The sequence below is a fragment of the Panthera uncia genome (assembly GCF_023721935.1).
Source record: "Panthera uncia isolate 11264 chromosome B3 unlocalized genomic scaffold, Puncia_PCG_1.0 HiC_scaffold_2, whole genome shotgun sequence".
Lineage (NCBI taxonomy): Eukaryota > Metazoa > Chordata > Mammalia > Carnivora > Felidae > Panthera > Panthera uncia.
In genome coordinates this window covers 932486-955269 of record NW_026057583.1, presented here as the reverse complement: position 1 = coordinate 955269, position 22784 = coordinate 932486, and the positions used below count along the sequence as shown (strand labels likewise).

Below are 22784 nucleotides of genomic sequence, written 5' to 3'. Positions count from 1 at the left end.
TCAAGAGTTGGGACACTCAACTGACTGAGCCACCCAGGCCCCCTTAGAATTTTCTTAAGACAAGTTCGATCACTTTCAATTCTTACCTCTCTTGTGGCATCTATTAGATTTGTGTCTCCTATTCAAACACTTTATGCCAAAGTATTTCTAGCATGAAACTTTCTGTGCCAAAGCATCTCAGGCCTGGTGTACCTGATGATATTTTTTTTTATCATGCCTGTCTATTTGAATGGAAGTTTGGCTGGATGTAAAATTTTATGTTTCTAAATCCTTTTCCTTCAATAGTTTGAAAAGAAGGCTCTTTTGCCATTTTGCATCCAGTACTGGTATTGAAAAGTTGATGTAATTGGGGCGCCCGGGGGGCTCAGTCGGTGAATGTCCGACACTTGATTTCAGCTCGGGTCATGATCTCACAGTTCATGGGTTCGAGCCCCACATCGGGCTCTGTGCTGACAACATGAAGCCTGCTTGGGATCCTCTCTCCCTCTCTCTCTGCCCCTCCCCCTGCTCTCTCTCAAAAATAAATAATGAAACATTTTTTAAAGAGTTGATGTCAATGTGATCTTGGTTCCTTTGATAAAATCTGTTCTTTTTCCTGTAAAATTTCAAGTGTCTCTTTGTCTTTGACGTTCACAAATCTCACTATTACTTCTCTAGGTGTGGGTTTTCCTTATCTCTCTTCTGTGGCCCTCGTGGCCCACTTCGCTCTGCAATCTTTCTTCTTAGTGTAATTCCAATGAATTTGTCTTTCTTATTTTTTTTTTCAGTTATTTCCTCCTCTCTGTTTTCCCCCTTTTCTAGAGTTTCATCTATTTTTTTCTGTGTCTGTTTTCTATGGGCCGTACTTTTTTGCAGCGGGCAGAATAATGCCCTCCCAGAGACAGCCACCTAATCCCCAGAACCTGTGACCATATTACATCCCTTGGCACAGGGGAGTCAAATCTGCGGATAGAATTCAGGTTGCTAATCAGCTGATCTTAAAATAGGGAGATTATCCTGGATTATCCAGGTGGGGCCAATAGAATAATGTGGGCCCCCAAATGTGAAAGAGGGAAGCAGGAGAGGCGTGTTGGAGTGATGAGGCGTGAGACAGACTCAGTCACGCTGGCTCGAGAAATGGAGGAAGGGCCACCAGCCCAGGACCGGGGTCGCCCCTCCAGGCTGGAAAAGGCAAGAGAGTGGATTCTACCTTACAGCCTCCAGGGGGCACGCAGCTCTGCCCACATCTTGATTTTAGCCCAGTGAGACCCATCTTGGACTTTTCAACTTCTGGAACTGTAAGCTAACAAATTTGGTGTTTTAAGCCACTAAGTTTGTGGTCATTTGTCATAGCCACAATAGGAATCGAATCTACCTAAAAAAAACCCCAGCAACAACACGACTAATACACTTAAAAAATTGTTTTTCTTGTTTCTTTTTCTTTCTTAGGGAAATTTACTAATTTAAATGTATGATAGGGGCGCCTGGGGGGGCTCAGTGGGTTGAGCGTCCGACTTTGCTCAGGTCATGATCTCACGGTTCGTGGGTTCGAGCCCCGCATCGGGCTCTGTGCTGACAGCCTGGAGCCTGGAGCCTGCTTCGGATGCTGTGTCTCCCTTTCTCTCTCTGCCCCTCCCCGGCTCATGCTCTGTCTCTCTCTGTCTCAAAAATAAATAAACACTAAAAAAAAAAGTATCATACATTTTTTATTTTTTTTAGTAAGCTCTACACCCTGTGTGGGGCTGGAACTCACGACCATGAGGTCAAGAGTCTCATGCTCTACCTGTTGAGCCAGCCAGCTGCCCCTCTTGCTCATGCCCCTCTTTTTCTACCATTTGTTGGCTTGATCACATTTCATTTATTCCCTTCTTTTCTTACGGATGGTGTGCAAGATCTAGATCCTATTTTTGTAATTCTGGCGGTTAACCCTGACATGTTCACCTCTCTGTAGTGATGTCTATGTGCTTCGTGTTAGAGTCCTATCCTTGTACAAGTCTCGTATAAAAAACAGCACCCTCCCCCTCCCCTCCTCCACCGTTTCCTCCTCACCAGTGGAAACCACTTTCACTCCTGTAGCAGATTCTTCTTATACTCACTTTATCTCTCAATAATATGCGTGTACCGCTCCTTCGTGATTTTTCAGTTTTGGTCATCATCTGTTGACTTTCCACCGGAGAGGATAAAGATTGGACTCTCCCCACCCCCGCACACACCCCTCTTCCCAATCTCCCGAGCTGGTAGGAGGTAGAAGAATGAAAGAATAAACTTTGGTTATGTTCTCATAGCCATGGAGATGAATGAACTATAGCTCCCGGCAACGACGGGCCTGAAGCTCGACAGCCTAATAATTAGTAGAAAAGCACGTCTCAGACGACTACGCAGAGTGACAGTATTGTTTTATGTAAGATTCTAAACTGAGTGAAACAGAACCATCTGTTGTTCAGGCACCCATATATGTGATAAAACCTTTTTTTTTAAAGTTTATTTATTTATTTTGAGCGAGACAGAGGCCATGTGAGTGGGGGAGGGGCGGGGAGAGAGGGAGAGAGAGAATCCCAGGCAGGCTCCAAGCTGTCAGTGCAGAGCCGGATGCGGGGCTCGAACTCACGAAACCATGAGCTCATGACCTGAGCCGAAACCGAGAGTCGGACGCTTAACTGACTGAGCCACCCAGGCGCCCCACTGATGAAACCATTTTTTTTTAAGTTTATTTATTTATTTTGAGAAAGAGAGACAGCATGAGCAGAGGAGGGGCAGAGAGAGAGAGGCAGAGAGGGAGAATCCCAAGCGGGGGCTTGGAATTGTCAGTGCGGAGCCGACGTGGGGCTCTAACCTGCGAACTGTGAGATCATGGCCTGAGCTGAGACCAAGACTCGGGTGCTTAACTGACTGGGCCGCCCAGGCGCCCCAATAAAACCATATTTTAAAAAGCAAAGAATGACAAACACGAATTTCAGGATGGCAGCTACCTTTCATTGGGGGATGCCGGGGGATGGGAAAAACAAGGAGGCTGCGGACAGTTGTTGGCTCCCCGGCTGCTGGGTTTACGGGAGTTCATGATGAAAACGGATGCAAACTGCACACGCAAATGCAAGTCCAAGAGAACCACGTGCCTGAGATGCGCGAGGATAGTGTGTTCTTGGCTCTGTAAAAGTGTTCGCGGCGGTACTGTGCTTCCCAGCAAAGCTTCTGGAACATTTCATCAAGTTACATTGTTTTGTAGATATTTTTCACTCTTCCATTTTCTCAGTTTTCTCTGCCTGGGCTAAATGTGGGACCGCTGGATCTTCTGGATTGATCCTCTGGGTTGTATCGTCTTCTCTCTCCTTGTCTCTTCCTCTGTTTGCTGGGAGATTTCTTCGACCTTAATTTCTTTTTTTTTTTTTTTTTTCAACGTTTATTTATTTTTGGGACAGAGAGAGACAGAGCATGAACGGGGGAGGGACAGAGAGAGAGGGAGACACACAGAATCGGAAACAGGCTCCAGGCTCTGAGCCATCAGCCCAGAGCCCGACGCGGGGCTCGAACTCACGGACCGTGAGATCGTGACCTTCTTCGACCTTAATTTCTAACTCTCCACCTCTACTGTCAGGTTTTTAACTTCCAGAAGCTTATTTTTTATTCCCATTAATTTTTTATTCTATGGTGTCCTTTTTCCTTTCCTTTCTTTTTCTTTCTTTCTTTTTCTTTTTCTTTCTTTTCTTTCTTTTCTTTCTTTCTTTCTCTTTCTTCTTCTTCTTCTTCTTCTTCTTCTTCTTCTTCTTCTTCTTAGTGGATCCGGTTTTCCTCTCTTTAAGGATTTTTTTAATTCTTTTTTTAAATGTTTATTTTTGAAAGAGAGAGGGACACAGAGCACCAGTGGGGGAGGGCAGAGAGGGATTGGGACAGAACCCGAAGCAGGTTCCAGGCTCTGAGCTGTCAGCACAGAGCCCCACACGGGGCTCAAAGCCACAAAGCACGAGATCATGACCTGAGCTGAAGTCAGACGCTTAACCGACTGAGCCACCCAGGGGTCCTATTTTTTGTTTTTTATCCTTGGTGTCATGAAATATCACCACACTGCCTCTAAGTGTAGATAATTTTTTTCTTCCTTTTTGATTGGTTTGTCTTTCTGCTGTATGCTTCACGTTTTAAGTGTGTCCATTCTGACTTTGAGGGTTGTTTTTTTGTTTTTAACATCCGATTTACCTTTTAGCCAAAATCTCTAAGTATTATTTTTGAATGCAAATTTCTCCTTTTATCCATCTGATGGTATTTTATGTAAGTAATCTAAAGTCTTATGGTTTCTTCTGCTTGTTGGGTTTAGGATCTGTGAGTCGATACGTTGTTAATTCACAAATATTTTTTGACTCTTGGATGTGTGATTGTCTTTGTGTGGTTCTCCTTTTGGCTTCCACGGAAGACTCTGGCAATGGCTACCGATAGACGTTCCTCACTTCTTGCTTCCTAACAAAACCCTGACGGTGTTTGGGCAGTCATATGCCCAACCAGCTCAGGTGACAGATCCTGATTGTACTAAGTCACCTGGGATTCCAGTCAGTGCCTCTCTTTCCCAGCCTCCCCTGCAGCTACATCTGGCACGTGACAAACTTCTAGCCAATGAGATATAAGTGGAAACCTACCGAGAAATGTCTGGGAAATCTTTCACTTCATTGTGAAAGGGACACTTGTGTGAAGAAAAGCCAACGATACTGCCTCTTTCCCTTTCTTCCTTCCTTTGACATAGATGTAATACCTGGAGCACAGCAGCCATTCTGCGACCATGAGGCAGCTCTACCCTAAGGATGGTGAAGTGGAAGGTCTGAAATCTATTTTGTGGATAGCTTTAATTGAGTCAGAGCTGCCAAACCCCAAACCACCTTGAGACATCCTGTGATGTGATTTACTGAAATGTCTTTTGGCTTGAGCCACTATTAGTCATATTTGCCGTTACTCGTTAAAGATTTCTGACAAACGTGGCCAGTGTGTGTGAACACTAACTGTTTCCTACATCCCAAATCCAGGGATTATGATGGAGGAATAAAAGACTCTACTGGGTGGGGTGAACCAGGAGCCTATGTCTATGACCAAAGAGGCTCCTCACTCCCAAGTATTGGCGGACTTCCTGATCACAGCCATCATTTGTAAGCTCAAGTGCCCACCTGACTACTGACTGTGGGCAGATGCCTCTGTGGTCCTCTTCTTGGCACAATAAGGGGGAGGAGACCAGAGAGCCAGCCTCCTGTTCTTACTGTGGGGCTGCAACAAACCACCTTCAAGTAGCTCCTGGGCTTCTGTTTCCTGTCTCTGCCATTTCCGAGCTTGGAGCCTCTCAGCTGCTCTCGACTTCTATAGCGGTCTTCTCTTGCATGTAGTTTATGCTGTGGTTTCCTCCTTCAATCTAGCCTCATTCTCCTTCTGTCTCTCAACAGTTCCTGATCATTTCTGGTCTACTGAGAGCACTCGTGTTCCACCGTCGCCACAGTATGCACGTGTGTGCGAGTGAGTGTGCACCCGTGTCTGTCTACCTCACGCCTGATCCAATAGTGATGGTGTATATTCACGACAAAAAAAAAAAAAAAAAATAGCCTCACTGTTAAATATCTAAACCCTTTCCTAGGAATCTCTCTGAAGAAATAGCAGAATTGCAATCAAAGTTTTCTATTCAAAGATTTTCTTTCCAGCACCATTAATAAAATCAAGAGGAATAAGGTCTCAGAAAGTGTTAGAATCTTTCCAAGAACATGACTTTGTTTCTGTTTGACCAGAAGAATCCACCTGCCTGGAGGTAGAAGAGGTGTGAGAAGGAGAAATATTAAGGTTTACTGTAATCCATTGTTTCTAAGACATTTCTTCGAAGTTGGGTGTGTCCTATAATCAATGTTGGCTGATAGCAGCTGTTCACTAGGTGACAGTGGTGACCTGGTTGTCATTGTCTGCCATGTATGCCAACTGGGTCCGAAAGCTTCCTATTAACACTTTCTGTAAGGCTTTTAAAAAGCTGGGGACAGAGGGGCGCCTGGGCGGCTCAGTCAGTTGAGCGTCTGACTTCCCCTCAGGTCACGATCTCACACTTCGTGAGTTCGAGCCACACGTAAGGCTCTGTGCTGACAGCTCAGAGCCTTGAGCCTGCTTCGGATTCTGTGTCTCCCTCTCTCTCTGCCCCTCCCCTCCTCACACTCTGTCTCTCTCTCAAAAATAAATACAGATTAAAAAAAAATTAAAAGGCAGGGGAAAGGCAGCGTTAAAACTCGCAGGATGCAGGGGTGCCTGGATGGCTCAGTCATTTCAGCAGCTGACTCTTAGTTTCGGCTCAGGCAATGATCTCATGGGTCATGAGTTCAAGCCCGGATGTGACAGCGCAGAGCCCGCTTGGGATTCTCTGTCTCCCTCTCTCTCTGTCCCTCCCATTCTCGCTTGCTCTCGCTCTCTCTCTCTCCAAATGAAGAAATAAAGTTAAAAAAAAAAAAAACTTGCAAGATGGATGTCAGCAGTGTGGAAGAAAATTCCAGAGGCTCTGGCAGACCTCTTAATCTCTGCATTAAGAGATCCTGTGTCAACAACACTCTTCATGCACAGACAACTGTGAGTTGAAAAGGGATTCCAGAGGACCCTCTGCATCAGTCTCTTCTGTAAAGAAGTTTTAGGAGCACTTGCCAATTTACTCCCCTTCTATTCTCCCTTTGGCCTACGCACGAGAGTGATATATGATAAAAATGCATGTCTACGGGGGCGCCTGGGTGGCGCAGTCGGTTAAGCGTCCGACTTCAGCCAGGTCACGATCTCGCGGTCCGTGAGTTCGAGCCCCGCGTCAGGCTCTGGGATGATGGCTCGGAGCCTGGAGCCTGTTTCCGATTCTGTGTCTCCCTCTCTCTCTGCCCCTCCCCCGTTCATGCTCTGTCTCTCTGTCCCAAAAAATAAATTAAAAACGTTGAAAAAAAAAATTAAAAAAAAAATTAAAAAAAAAATGCATGTCTACGTAAGTCTAACACGAGCTTTTTCGAGAAGTAGAAGCCCAAATTCTAAATTATAAGAAAGCATCGTCCGTAACTTAATTGGAAGCTTGTTTTTCTTTCTCAGGGTACCTAAAATAACAGTGCATCTTACAACCGATGGCATTCATTTCCGCGAAATGCAAAATTACCGACGAAGAGAGAAAGAAGGAATTACTACCCAGCTCCTGACATTCAGAATAGAATTACACAGCAAGACATGAGTCTTGCAGAACAGGAGTCTGTCTTTAAAGAAAAGATCTTCTAAACTATTTTCTTTTGATCCTGGGCACCCCCCGCAACCCCCTGCTTCAGCATTTCAACAGCCAGGCTCAGAAGACTCAGCCTGTGGGGTCCTCCCTTAGCGGAGGAGATAATCCTTCCAGCTCTGGAAGGCAGGCCGGAGGCTTCCTGCTCTAGATGGCTGGGACGGCGGGGGGGGGAGTCTGCCTGTGTTGGGCCCTGGGAAAAACAGGAAGATGAAAGCAATGGGGGAAGAGAGCCCAGGCAGATAAGTCAGCCACTCAGGGCACCCGTGATGGAGGGGGCTTTGCCCCTCTTCCTGCTTGGAGTCCCGGGAGGAGGCCGCCTTACACACAGCCCTGTAACTATCCCAGGTGGGGGGCCCTGCGCCTGGCTCCCCCGGCCCCTGTATTGCCCCCAGATGGGATCCAGGCCTAGCTAAGAGGGAGCCGTGGAGTTGCTGGAGGGGATCACTGTGATGTGACTCAGAAGGGACCTGAGGAAACCCATGGCCAGGGAGCCCAAGCCTCCCTTCTCTGGGATCCCCTGCCTCTGGGATCCCAGAAGCCACACTCCTTCCCCCTCCTTCGCAGGCTCCATCTTGTCAGTAGTGGACGCCTGGCCACCTTTTCTTAGACTGAGCCTCACAGATGAGGATTATTGGATAGGACTAATAATTGAAAGGTCACATTTTTCCCCATGCCAGCCAGAGAATAGGACACGGGGAGACCAGAAAAAATGAAAGAGCTACATTTTTTCTTCGCCTTCCCCCCCCCCCCCCCAATATAGTTGCATTTCAGGACGCCTGGGTGGCTCAGTGAGCTGAGCATCCAACTCCATTTCAGCTCGGGTCATGATCTCTTGGTTCTTAGGATCGAGCCCCATGTCAGGCTCTGTGCTGATAGCGCGGAGCCACTTGGGATTTTCTCTCTCCCTCTCTCTCTGCCCCTCCCCCGCCAAAGAAATAAATAAACATTAAAAAAAAAAAGACCCTGCTACATTTATAAAAATGAAAGCTAGAAAGAACTTTGATGTACTGCAACAAAAGGATGGTTTAGCAAGTTATTACAGGTTCATAGAATGTAACTTTACTGAAAAAAAGAAAAACCCAAAAAACCCAAAAAACTGTACGTAGTTATTAAAATGGTCTTTGCAGACTATTTTAATGATACGGTAAGTGGGAGTCAGGAAATAAATGTGTATATACTGGAAGATCTCAGTTATATATAAAAAACAGGCTGTAGAAAATTCACTAAAATGTTAACAGTGGTAACTTTGAATGCAGAAGTATGGGTCATTTTAATTCTTTATACTTCTCTGTATTTTCTAAATTTTCTGCAATGAGTACGTAGAGCCAGAAAGAATAATAAAAACATTTCAAAACAAAATCTTACGTAAAAAATTTTTTTAAATGTTTATTTATATTTTGAGAGAGAGAGAGAGAGAGAGAGAGAGAGTGGGGGAGGGGCAGAGAGAGAGAGGGAGACAGAATCCAAAGCAGGCTCCAAGTTCTGAGCCGTCAGCACAGAGCCTGACATGGGGCTCGAACTCACAAACCGTGAGATCATGACCTGAGCCGAAGTCGGACGCCGAACCGACTGAGCCACCCGGGTGCCCCCAAAATCTTATTTTTTTAAATGTTTGTTTATTTTACCTGGAGAGACAGAGAGAGAGAGCGTGCATGTGTGTGTGAGTCAGGGAGGGGCAGAGAAAGAGAATCCCAAGCAGGCTCCCTGCTCCCAACGCAGAGCCTGATGTGGAGCTCGATCCCACCAACTGTGAGATCATGACCCCAGCCGAAATCAAGGGTCTGACACTTAACCAACTGAGCCACCCGGGCGCCGCTCAAACAAAATCTAACACAGCAAATGTCACAAACGGGTTTCTGAAGCCCCTCGCGCTTCTCAAACGTAACCCAACGGCACCAGGATGTGGACAGCTTGGCTGAAGGACAGACTGTGGCGAATGATCACGTCTCCCTGCTCCCTACCGTTCGGTCCAAGTATGACAGTTTGCAGGGTAAAGCTGACAGGCTATTTCTGTAACACTTGCCCTCCAAGCAGAAATATAGCAGTAGTTTCTCCCAGATTGTTCCCAAAGCTCATCGTTTAACACCAGCCATTTCTTTATGAACACGGCAGTGAGGAATGTTCCGTTGACACGGGAACCCGCGCTGGCAGCTCTCAGAGGACCCCTGACTCTGGCGTTCTACTCCCCAGAGACAGTCTACCTCTCCGTAGGCACCTAAGACAAACACAGATGTAAATACAAAGCAGAACTTGCCCTACTGCTTACTGGACTGTCTTATGGAACTACAAACGTTAAAATGGGGCGGTACCCCAGGGACAGATCAGTGGGCCAGAATAAAGAGCCAAGGGAGGGGCACCTGGGTGGCTCAGTGCTTGAGCACCTGACTTCACCTCAAGTCATGATCTCACACTTCGTGAGTTCGAGCCCCACGTCGGGCTCTGTGCTGACAGCTCAGAGTCTGGATCCTGCTTCACATTCTGTGTTTCCCTTGCCCTCTGCCCTTCCCCCACTCACACTCTGTCTCTGTCTCACTCTCTCTCAAAGATAAATAAACATTAAATTTTTTTTTTTTTAAAAAAGAGCCAAGGGGGGAAAAAAAAGGAAGAAAAAGCCAAGAAATATTTGCAAGTAGAGTATCCATATTAAAAGAAAAGGAAAGGGGAAAAAAAGGATAGAACCAAGGTGGCATTTCAAATAGGGATGTATTTCGTTCTGAATATAATGCCAAATTGGGGGTGGGCCTTATCAGGAGCTGCTATAGATGAATAAGAATTAGCTCATATTTAGTAACTATGGACTCCATGGCTTACATACATGCTTTCGAACACCCTCCTTGCTCTGGTCTTCTGTTCCAGTTTATTTTGGGTCTGGATTTTTAAATTTTTACTTCCATTTTAAAAAAAAAAAAAATTTTTTTTTAACGTTTATTTATTTTTGAGACAGAGAGAGACAGAGCATGAACGGGGGAGGGTCAGAGAGAGGGAGACACAGAATCTGAAACGGGCTCCAGGCTCTGAGCTGTCAGCACAGAGCCCGATGCGGGGCTCGAACTCACGGACTGCGAGATCACGACCTGAGCCGAAGTGGCCGCTTAACCGACTGAGCCACCCAGGCGCCCCCATTTTTTTTTTTTTTAAAACAAATGTAAGTGCTTTAGTTTTTTCTTTTTAAAATCATCATCATCATTATTATTTTTCATCATGATAAGAATACTCTTTAATTCCCATCCCCTACTTCCCCCATCTCCCACCCACCTCCCCTCTGGAGGGCTCCCCTTTCTCCACATCCTTGTCAACACCTGTTGTTTCTTTTGTTGTTGATTTTAGCCCTTCTGACAGGTGTGAGGTGATATCTCAGTGTGGTTTTGATTTGCATTTGGCTGCTGATGAGTGATGTGGAGTATCTGTTCTTGTGTCTGTTGGCCATCTGGATGTCTTATTTGGAGAAACGTCTGTTCCTAGTCTTCTGCCCATTTTAAAATTAGATTATTTGTTTTTTGAGGATTGAGTTTTATAAGTTCTTTTCTTTTCTTTTCTTTTCTTTTCTTTTTTTAAATTTAATTTAATTTTTATTTATTTATTTATTTATCTATTTATTGTTATTTTTAAAAAATTTACATCCAAATTAGCATATAGTGCAACAATGATTTCAGGGGTAGATTCCTTAGTGCCCCTTCCCCATTTAGCCCATCCCCCCTCCCACAACCCCTCCAGTAACCTTCAGTTTGTTCCCCATATTTATGAGCCTCTTCTCTTTTGTCCCCCTCTCTGTTTTTTTATGAATTTTGTTTTCCTTCCCTTAGGTTCATCTGTTTTGTGTCAAAGTCCTCATATGAGTGAAGTCCTATGATTTTTGTCTTTCTCTAATTTCGCTTAGCATAATACCCTCCAGTTCCATTCACGTAGTTGCAAATGGCAAGATTTCCTTCTTTTAGATTGCCGAGTAATACTCCATTGTATATATATACGACATTTTCTTTAGCCATTCATCCATCGATGAACATTTGGGCTCTTTCCGTACTTTGGCTATTGTGGATAGTGCTGCTATAAACACGGGGGTGCATGTGTCCCTTCGAAAGAGCACACCTGTGGATAAATGCCTAGTAGTGCAATTGCTGGGTCGTAGGGTAGTTCTATTTTTAGTTTTTTGAGGAACCTCCATCCTGTTTTCCAGAGTGGCTGCACCAGCTTGCATTCCCAGAGTGTTATAAGTTCTTTATAGATTTTGAATACTAACCCTTTATAGGATATGTAATTTGCAAATATCTTCTCCCATTCAGTAGGTTACCATTTAGTTTCATTGTTTCCTTTGCTGTGCAGACACATTTTATTTTGATCTAGTTCCAATAGTTTATTTTTGCTTTTGTTTCCCTTGCCTCAGGAGACGTATCTAGAAACATATTATGGCCAGTGTTAGAAAATTATTGCCTGTGTTCTCTTCTAGGATTTTTATGGTTTCAAGTCTCACATTTAGGTCTTTAATCCATTTTGAGTTTTATGTATTGTGAAAGAAAGTGGTCCAGCTTCATTCTTTTGCATGTGGCTGTCCAGTTTTCCCGGCATCCGTTTGTTGAAGAGACTTTTTCCCACTGTATATTCTTGCCTCCTTTGTTGAAGCTTAATTGACCATATAATCATGGGTTTATTTCTGGGTTTTATGTTTTACTCCATTGATCTGTGTGTCTATTTTTGTGTCAGTACCATACTGTTTTGGTTACTGTAGCTTCATAATATAACTTGAAGCCCGGAATTGTGATGCCTCCAGCTTTTGTTTTCTTTTTCAAGGCTGTTTTTGGGGTCTTTTGTGTTTCCATACAAAGTTTAGGATTGTTTGTTCTAGTTCTGTGAAAAATGCTATTGGTATTTTGATAGGGATTACATTAAACGTATAGATTGCTTTGGGTGGTGTAGACATTTTAACAAGGCTTATTCTTCAAGGGCACCCAGCTGGCTCAGTTGGTGGAGCATTCAACTCTTGATCTTGGGGTTGTGAGTTAAAGCCTCACATTGGGTGTAGAGACTACTTGAAAATAAAATCTTTAGGGAGCTTTCCAGAATGCTCGGTGAGAAGTGGAGGAACGGTGGGCGCCCAAGCTGTGCCCAGCCGTGCACTCTTTTCTGCTCCCCCACACTGGCCTTGGCCCTCTCACCAGCTATAGAAAATGGTGAGAGATAGAAACTACTTATTATGTTTTGGGGTCAAACCCAATGCCACCCAGGAAGAAATGGAAAAGGCTTACGGGAAACCGGCTTTGAAGTACCACCTTGATAAGAATCCAAATGAAGGAGAGAAGTTTAAACAGATTTCTCAAGCTTACGGAGTGCTCTCTGATGCAAAGGAAAGGGAATTATATGACAAAGGAGGAGAACAGGCAATTAAAGAAGGCAGAGCTGGTGGTGGTTTTGGCTCCCCTGTGGACATCTTTGATAGGTTTTTTGGAGGAGGACGAAGGATGCAGAGAAAAGGAGAGGTTAACATGTCGTGCATTAGCTCTCTGTAACCTTAGAAGATTTACATATTGGTGCAACAGGAAAACTAGCTTTTCAAAAGAATGTGATTTGCGGCAAATGTGAAGGCCCAGGTGTTAAGAAAGGAGTGGAAGACTGTTGTCCCAATTGCTGAGGTACTGGAGTGCAAATAAGAACTCATGGGGGGAGGACTTGGAATGACTCAGCAAATTCAGTCTGTGTGCATGGAGTGCCAGGGCCATGGGGAACGGATCGGTCCTAAAGATCGATGTAAAATCTGCAATGGAAGGGAGATAGTTTGAGAAAAGAAGATTCTAGAAGTTCATATTGACAAAGGCCTGGAAGATGACCAGAAGATAAACATTCCATGGTGAAGGAGACCAAGAACTGGTTCTGGAACCAGGAGATGTCATCACTGTTTTAGATCAGAAGGACCAGGCTGTTTTTCCTCGGCGAGGAGAGGATCTTTCCATGTGTGTGGACATCCAGCGGGTTGAAGCCTTGTGTGGCTTTCAAAAGCCAACGTCTGCTCTGGACAACAGAACCATTGTCATCACCTCTCATTCCAGGTGAGATTGTCACGTACGGCGATGTTAAGCGTGTGCTAGACAAAGGCGTGCCAATTTATCGTAGACCATGTGAAAAGGGTCACCTGATCATCGAATTTGAGGTAAACTTTCCTGACAATGACTTTCTCTCTCCTGATAAACTCTCTCTGCTGGAAAAACTCCTACCTGAGAGGAAGGAAGTGGAAGAGACTGATATTACAATGGAGAAGCACATGAGGACGATGAACATCATCTTAGGGGTGGTGTTTGGCAGTCAGACCTCTTACTGGAGCCAATAAGTAGCACCGCTGGCATTTTATATGCGGTATTGAGTTAATGAAAGACTACAGTTGTAGCTCACTACTTGCTATTGCTTTTGCTTTAAATATTCAACTATAGGGGCACCTGGGTGGCTCAGTCAGTTAAGCGTCCGACTAGCTCAGGTCATGATCTCACAGTTTGTGGGTTCGAGCCCCGCGTCGGGCTCTGTGCTGACAGCTCAGAGCCTGGAGCCTGATTTGGATTCTGTGTCTCCCTCTCTCTGCCCCTCCCCCACTCGCACTCTGTCTCTGTCTCTCTCTCTCTCTCTCAAAAAAGTATAATAAACATTTAAAAACATTAAAAAGATATTCAGCTATAGTAGTGTTTTAAAAGTTAAATGAAGAGTAAACTTAAATAAAAAGCTCTGACTCTGCCCTGTGTGTGTGATGACTTCAGTGTGCAAGGTAAGTTTCATACTTGTAAAAACTGCTTAAAAAAAAAATCTCCCCTAGCATTTATTACGTCATACCTTGTGATTGATCTCAGCTCTATGGACATGAAACAGCTTAGACTGAAATGCTAGGTGTATGTATGGACTTCAGCGTATGACCCTTAATTGTTAAGCTGTACAGTTAAAACTTGTGTTTAGGGGCGCCTGGGTGGCTTGGTCGGTTGAGTGTCCGACTTCAGCTCAGGTCATGATCTCACGGTCCGTGAGTTCGAGCCCCGCGTCGGGCTCTGTGCTGACAGCTCAAAGCCTGGAGCCTGTTTCAGATTCTGTGTCTGCCTCTCTCTGTGACCCTCCCCCGTTCATGCTCTGTCTCTCTCTGTCTCAAAAATAAATAAAAACGTTTAAAAAAAAAAAAAGCTTGTGTTTAATTGGCAATCAGAAAAAGAACTTAATTTGTAGAAAAGTGTTGGTCTGTAGTTCTCTTAAGTGGGATTCACTGTGATGTGTCTGCATTTCTTCTGTTGCCTCAACTGTCTGTTCGTTGAAGATGGCATGCCGTGTAATTTGGCCTGTGGTATTAGTGATAGAAAGGATACTTTGCTTTTTTGGTTTTTTTTTTAATGTTTATTTATTTTTGAGAGAGAGAGAGAGTGTGTGTGTGTGTGTGAGCTGGGGAGGGGCAGAGAAAGAGGGAGACCCAGGATCCCAAGCAGGCTCCAGACCCCAAGCTGTCAGCACAGAGCCCGACGCGGGGCTCGAACCCATGAACCATGAGATCATGACCTGAGCAAAAGTCAGACACTCAAGTAACTGACGCACCCAGGTGTCCCAGAAAGGATACCTTTTTAAGAAGGAGTTTATAATATGCTGCTGTTTGAGGGCTTGCAATTATAGAATTCCATTCCCTTCTGCTATGCCATTTTCAACATACATATATATATATGTGTGTGTGTGTGTGTGTGTGTGTGTGTAATCAGTCCTGTTTACACTTTTTTTTCCTTCTCTGTGGACCATGATAAGCTTCAGAGTGGTGACCTCGGGAGCAGGGTCACTGAGAGTGAAGAGGCATTGACATGGGGAAGTTAATTTGCATGTATGAGATAGGAAGGTGTTTTTTAGCTATGTTACAGGCTTCCTTTAAACCATTTAACTTACGCTCTGAAGTAACTTGCAGTTTAATGTTGGTAGTATAGCAAATTATGGTGAATAGCTTTAATTGTATGTTCAACAGTTATGTTCATAAGCTTAAATCTGGATATCAGAATTAAGCAATTCTTGAAACGTTTGAATGTCTCCTTAATATACTGATTACAGGGGCGCCTGGGCGGCTCAGTGGGTTAAGCATCTGACTTCCGCTCAAGGTCACTATCTCACAGTTTGTGAGTTTGAGGCCTGCGTGGCCTGTGCTGACAGCTCAGAGCCTGGAGCCTGCTTCGGATTCTGTGTCTCCCACTCTCTCTGTCCCTCCCCACTTACAATCTGTCTCTCTCTCAATCTCAAAATAAATAAACATTAAAAAAAACTTTCTAGAAAATATACTGATTCTAAAGCAAAATAAATAAGTAAAATCTTTAAAAACTTGTTTTGTCCTTCCCACCCATGAACACGGAATGTCTTTCCATTTCTTTGGGTCATCTTGAATTCCTTTCATCTGTATTTTATAGTTTCCGTACGTAGTACAGGCCTTTCACATCTTTAGTTAAGTTTATTCCTAGATATTTTGTTGCTTTTGGTGCAATTGTAAATGGGATTGTTTTCTTAATTTTGCTTTCTGCTGCTTCATTATTCATGTACAGGAGTGCGCTGGATTTCTGTACATTGATTTTATATCCTGTGACTTTACTGAATTCATTTATCAGTTCTAGTCGTTATTTGGTGGAGTCTTTAGGGTTTTTCTGTGTAGACTATCATGTCATCGGCAAATAGAGTTTTACTTCTTCCTTACCAATTTGGATGTCTTTTATTTCTTTTTGTTATCTAAGTGTTGTGGCCAGGACTTCCAGAACTATGGTGAGCAACAGTGTTGAGAGTGGACACCCCCGTCTCGTTCCTGATCTTAGGGGAAAAGCTCTCAGTTTTTCACCATTCAGCATGAGGTTAGCTGTGGGTTTTTCATACATGGCCTTTATTATGTTGAGGTGTGTTCCCTGTAAACCTACTTTGCAGAGGGTTTTTATCATGAACCATTGTTATACTTTGTCCGGTGCTTTTTCTGCTCCTGTTGAAATGATCATATGGTTTTTATCATTCCTCTTATTGATGTGACGTATCACGTTGATTGTTAGGTGGATCTGAAATCATCTTTGCATCCTGGGAATAAGTCCCACTTGATCATGGTGTATGATTTTTAAATATATTCTTGGATTCAGTTTGCTAATATTTTTTTGAGGATTTTTGCATCCTATTCGTGAGAGATATTGGCCGGTAGTTCCCTTTTTTTTCAGTGTCTTTGTCTGGTTTGGGTATCAGGGTAATGCTGCCTTCATAGAATGAATTAGAAGTTTTCTTTCCTCTTGTATTTTTTGGAATAGTTTGAGAAGAATAGATATTCACTCTTCTTTAAATGTCTGGCAGGGGCACCTGGGTGGCTCAGTGGGTTGAGCGTCTGACTTTGGCTGGGGTCATGATCTCACGGTTCGTGGGCTTGAGCCCCTCATCAGGCTCTGGGCTGACAGCTCAGAGCCTGGAGCCTGCTTCAGATTCTGTGTCTCCCTCTGGCTCTGCCCTTTCCCTGCTTGCGCGCGCGCTCTCTCTCTGTCTCTCTCCCTCAATAACAAACATTAAAAAAAAAATGTTTTTAAAAAAAAATGTTTTGTAGAATTCTCCTATGAAGCCATCTGGTCCTGGACTTTTGTTGGTTGGGAGTTTTTGGATTACTGATTCAATTTCATTGATGGAGATCAGCGTGTTCAAATCTTCTTTCTTCCTGCTTTAGTTTTGATGTTTTTTTTTTTTTTTTTTTTTTAGTGTTTATTTTTGAGAGAGTGCAGGCAGGGGAGGGGCAGAGAGAGGGGCACAGAAGATCTGAAGCAGGCTCTGCACTGACAGCAATCAGGCAGATGTGGGGCTCGAACTCACGAACCATGAGATCATGACCTGAGCCAAACTCAGACGCTGGACCGACTGAGTCACCCAGGTGCCCCTAATTTTGATGGTTTCTATGTTTCTTTGTTTTGAGGAATGTATTCATTTTCTCTAAGTTGTCCAATTTATTGGCATATAGGTTTTCATGATATTCTGCTACAATTGTTTGTATTTCTGTGATGTTGGCTGTTCTCTCTCCTCTTTCATTAATAATTTTATTTATTTGGGTCCTTACTCTCTTTTTTTAATGTATCTTGCTAGAGGTATATCAATTTTATTAACTTTTTTTCTTTTCTTAATTTAAATTCTAGTTAGGAGCCCCTGGGTGGCTCAGTCAGTTAAGCATCCGACTCTTGATTTCAGCTTAGGTCATGGTCTCTCACGTTCGTGAGTTCAAGCCTGTCCTAACAGCACAGAGCCTGCTTGGGATTCTCTCTCTCCCTCTCCCTCTCTCTCTCTCTCTCTCTCTCTCTGTGCCTCCCTGCCCCCTCTCTCAAAATAAATAACTACACTTTAAAAAATTCTAGTTAGTTAATATATAGTGTAATATTCGTTTCAGGAGTACAATTTTATCATTTCTTTTCCAGGAACAAGCGTCTGGTTTCATTGATCTATCCTACTGTTTTTTTAGTTTCCATATCACTTATTTCCGCTCTAATCTTTTGCCTCATCCTTCTGTTGGTGTTGGGTTTTTTTTTTTTGTTCTTTTTCTAGCTCCTTTACATGTAATATTAGGTTGTTTATTTAAGATTTTTCTTGCTTTTTTGAGGTAGGCCTGGATTGCTATAAGCTTCTCTCTTGGAGCCACTTTTGCTGCATTGGAAAGGTTTCGGACCATTGTGTTCTCACTTTCCTTTGTTCATTTGTTTCTATGTATTTTTTTATTTCTTCTTTGATTTCTTTCTTGATTAATTCATTGTTTGGTAGCATGTTATTTAACCTCCATGTATTTGGGCTCTTTCCAGATTTTTTCTGGAAAAGGGCTGATTTCTCAACTTGTAAAAAATGTTTATTTATTTTCGAGAGAGACAGAGTACGAGTGGGGGAGGGGCAGAGAGCGAGGGAGACCCGGAATCTGAAGCAGGTTCCAGGCTCTGAGCTGTCAGCACAGAGCCAGACACAGGACTTGAACTCACAAACCGAGAGATCGTGACCCGAGCCAAAGTTGGCTGCTTAACCGACTGAACCACCCAGGTGCCCCTCTAGTGGCCGATTTCTAGTTTCATAGTGTTGTGGTTAGAAAGGATGCATAACATGACTTCAGTCTTTTTGAATTTGTTGAGACTTGTTTTGTGACCCACTATGTGATCTGTTCTGGAGAATATTCCACATACACTTGATAAGAATGTGTGTTCTGTTGTTTTATGATGGAATGGTCTGAACAGATCTATGAAATCCGTCTGGTCCAGTGTGTTATTCAAAGCCATTGTTTTGTTGTTGATTTTCTGTTTGGATGATCTGTCCATCAATGTAAGTGGGGTGTTAAAGTCCCCTACTATTATTGTAATACTATCAATTATTTTCTTTATGTTTGTTGTTAACTGTTTTATGTGTTTGGGTGCTCTCATGTTGGGGGCGTAAATATTTACAATCGTTATATCTCCTTGTTGACTTGTCCCTTTTATGATTATATAGTGTCCTTCTTTGTCTCTTGTTACAGTCTTTGTTTAAAGTCTGTTTTTTTTTTTTTTTTAAGTTTATGTATTTATTTTGAGAGAGCAAGCACGGATGGGGAAGGGGCAGAGAGAGGGGGGCGGGGAGACAGAATCCCAACCAGGCTCCATGCTGACTACCGTGAGGCTCGTTGTCACAAACTGTGAGGTCAGGACCTGAGTCGAAATCAAGAGTCAGATGATTACCCACTGAGCCACCCAGGTGCCCCAAGTCTATTTTGTTCTACAGAACTATCGCTAACCCATCCTTCTTTTGACATCCATTTGCATGATAAACGTTTTCTGTCTCCTCACTTTCAATCTGCAGGTGTCTTTCAGTCTAAAACAAACCTCTTGTAGACAGCATATAGATGGGTCTTTTTTCTTTAGACACTCTCTCACCCTATGTCTCTTGATTGGGGCATTTAGTCCATTTATTCAAAGTAATTATTGATAGATATGTATTTATTGCCATCTTGCGCCTTGTTTTGTGGTTGTTTCTGTTCACTTTCTCTGATCCTTTCATGGTCTGTTGACTTTCTTTAGTGATACACTTGGGTTCCTTCCTCTTTATTCTTTGCATATCTATTACTGGTTTTTGATTTGTGGTCACCATTAGGTTTGTATGTAACCTCGTCTGCATGTAGCGGTCTGTATTAAGTTGATGCACTTAGTTTAAAGCCCGTTCTTTACTCCTCTTCCTCCCATTTTTGATATAAGGCGTCATATCCTTATATTTTGTGAATCCCTTGACTGATTTTTACAGAAATGTTTATTTTTACTGCTTTTGCATACTTTTACTTTGTCAAATACTGTCACTTACGGTCTTCCTTTCCACTCAGAGTCCCCTTTAACATTCTTGTAGGACTGGCTTAGTGGTTATGAACTCCTTTAGTTTTTGTTTGTCTGCAAAACTCCTTCTGTCTCTTTCTATTCTGAATGATTGCCTTTCTGCATAGAGTATTCTTAGCCATAGATTTTTCCCTTTCAGCACTTTGAATATACCATGCCACTCCCTTCTGGCCTGCAAAGTTTTTGCTGGAAAATCCAATGATAGCCTCATGGCGTTTCCCTTGTTTGTAACTGTTTTCTCTTCGCTTGCTGATTAAGATTTTTTTTCTTTCTTGCTACTTTTTGCCATTTTATTTATTTTTAAGTAAGCTCTATGTGAAAAGTGCGCTCGAACTCATGACCCTGAGATTAAGAGTCACATGTTCTCAGGGTGGCTGGGTGGCTCAGTTGGTTACACGTCTGACTCTTGATTTCAGCTGAGGCCATGATCTCATGGTTCCAGGGATAGAGCCCCACATTAGGCTCTATGCTGGCAGTGCAGGGCCTGCTTGGGATTTTCTCTCTTCCTCTCTCTCTGCCTCTCCCCACCTCTCACAATAAATACATAAACTTTAAAAAAGGAAAGAGTCACATATTTTACCAACTGAGACAGCCAGACACCCCACTCTTTTTTTTTTTCTTATTTATTTCAGAGAGAGAGAGAGAGAGAGAGAGAAGGGGCAGAGAGAGAGAGAGAGAGAGAGAGAGAGAGAGAGAACCCAAGCAGGCTCTGTACTGTCAGTGTAGAACCTGACATGGGGCTCAAAACCACAAGCTGTGAGATCATGACCTGAGCCAAAACCAAGAGTCAGATGCTTAGCCGACTGAGCCACCGAGGTGCCCCCCGGCACCCTACTTCTTGCCATTTTAATTACTCTGTGTCTTGGTGTGGACCTCCTTGGGTTGAATTTTTGGAGGTATCTTTTGGGGTATTTCTGTGCCTCCTGGAGATCTGTTTCTTTCCCCAGATTAGGGAAATTTTCAGCTATTTTTTCTTCAAATAAGTTTTCTGCCCCCTATCTCTCTCTTCTTCTGAGATCCTTATAATAGGGAATGTTATTACACTTGATGGAGTTCCTGAGTTCCTGAAGACTATTCTCAATTTGTATAATTTTCTTTCCTCTCCTTTCCTCACCTTGGTTCCTTTCCATTATTCAGTCTCCCAGGTCTTAATTCATTCTTGTGCTTCAGCTAACCTGTCAAGTGTATTTTATTCTATCAAGTGTATTTTTAATTTCATTTATTGTATTCTCAATCTCTGATTGGTTCCTTTTATCTCCGTGTTAAGGGTTTCACTGATGTTTTCCACTCTTTTCTCAAGTTCTTGAGAACTTGAGAGTGGGTCTTTTTATGATCATTTCTTTATTTTTATTATTATTTTTTATTTTAGAAATTGAGAGATAGCAGGGAGAGGGGCAAAAGGAGAGAGAGAGAATTTTTTTTAAATGATTTTTTTTAAACGTTTATTTATTTTTGAGACAGAGAGAGACAAAGCATGAACGGGGAGGGTCAGAGAGAGGGAGACACAGAATCTGAGACAGGCTCCAGGATCTGAGCTGTCAGCACAGAGCCCAATGCGGGGCTCGAACTCACGGACCGCGAGATCGTGACCTGAGCCGAAGTCGGCCGCTTAACCAACTGAGCCACCCAGGGCGCCCCGAGAGAGAATTTTTTTAACTTATTTTATTTTTATTTATTTATTTATTGAGAGAGAAACTTAAGCAGGCTCCATACTGAGCGTGGAGCACCATGAGGGGCTCGATTCCACAACCCTGGGATCATGACCTGAGCTGAAATCAGGAGTCAGACTCTCAACTGACTGAGCCACCTGATACTTTAAATTCTCTATCAGGCATATTACCTATATTCATTTTGCTTTGGCCTCTTGCTGTGGTTTGTTCCTGTTCTTTCATTTGGGGCAGGCAAATTCCTCTGTCTCCTCATTTTGTCTGACTCTCTGTGCCTGTTTCTGGGTGTTAGGAAAGTTAACTCCTTCTCCTGCCCTTAACAATAATTGCCTTATGAGGAAGAGGTCCTGTAGTGCCGTGCGGTGCAATGTCCCCTGTTCCCCGGGACCTGGCCTTTCAGGGAATGTTCCCTATTTGTGTTGCATGTGCTCTGCTGTCGAGTCTTCGCCTCTTTTTCCTTCAGTCCAGTTGTCTGCTGAGGCTCTTTTTGCCCATTCAGGCAGCAAGGTGTGCCGCGGTCTGACTGCAAAACGAGACTTGCCCCCACCACTGCCGGAACTGAGGCCCTCTGTTTTTGTGTTCTTACAAGCGCCTCTAAATCTTTTGGAGAGCAAGACTAGGCATAAATAATTAAAAGCCCAAAATTTAAAAAGGTAGTTATGGTGAGTACAAAGAACTATGTGTATTCAAGGGAGTGAGAAATCACATTTGCCTTTGGGGGTTGGGATAAGCATTAGGGATACGGTGGCATTCTAGGTGAGTCTATGGGGAGGGAATGGCATTCTAGGTAGAGGGAACCGAAAATACGAAGATGTGGAGGCAGAAAAGAAGTAGGTGTTGGGAAGCACAGGGAGTGGTCCTGGGTGGAGTATGTGTTCATTCATTCCCTTATTCCAAAACATTTGTTGAGGATTTACTATGTGCCAGATACTGGCTTCTAGAGTTGGCTCGGCAGCTCAATTACACGATCCAAGACTTTCGTCCTTTATAGACTGCTAATTGTTGATATTCTGTGTGTCCAACAACATTTCCTGCTGGGACACCATGTGTGTAACAGCTCCTAGTACCAAATCCTCATACGACAATGTGTGAGAAAGCAGTCTCCTCTCACCTGGCAGTTAACATTAAGGAAGCTTCAGGATCCACTGCAGTCTTCCCTCAGGCCCAAGGCCTTGTTTCCTTTTCCAGCCCCGTTTAGTGCTTCATCTGTTCTTCACATTCTGCTATGCTCCCTCTGATACTTGCCGATAATTGGACTTGGACAAATCGATTATCCATATGGGACAAAATGTAATAAACTGCCTCTCTTCTTCAGATCAATATGAAAATCAACTCTGGGTCTATTACAGATGTAAATGCCAGAAGTAAAACTTGAAAACTTTTAGAAAACAATGTAGGGAACATCTTTCTAATTTTAGAGTAGGGAAAGAGTTCTTAAACCAGATGCCAAGAAGCTCTAATTATAAAAGAAAAGATTTATACGTTGCATTTAAACTAAGAACACTTATTCAACAATAGACATTGTAAAAAAATGAGGGAAAAAGGGAGAAAATATTTATAACTTATGCACCTAAACAA

General features: G+C 43.3%; 1 pseudogene; it reads left to right on the top strand.

Moving 5' to 3' along the window:
- The first annotated feature begins 12821 nt into the window (after nucleotides 1-12821).
- On the top strand, nucleotides 12822-13538 carry LOC125910723 (dnaJ homolog subfamily A member 1-like; annotated as a pseudogene).
- Nucleotides 13539-22784: the final 9246 nt, after the last annotated feature.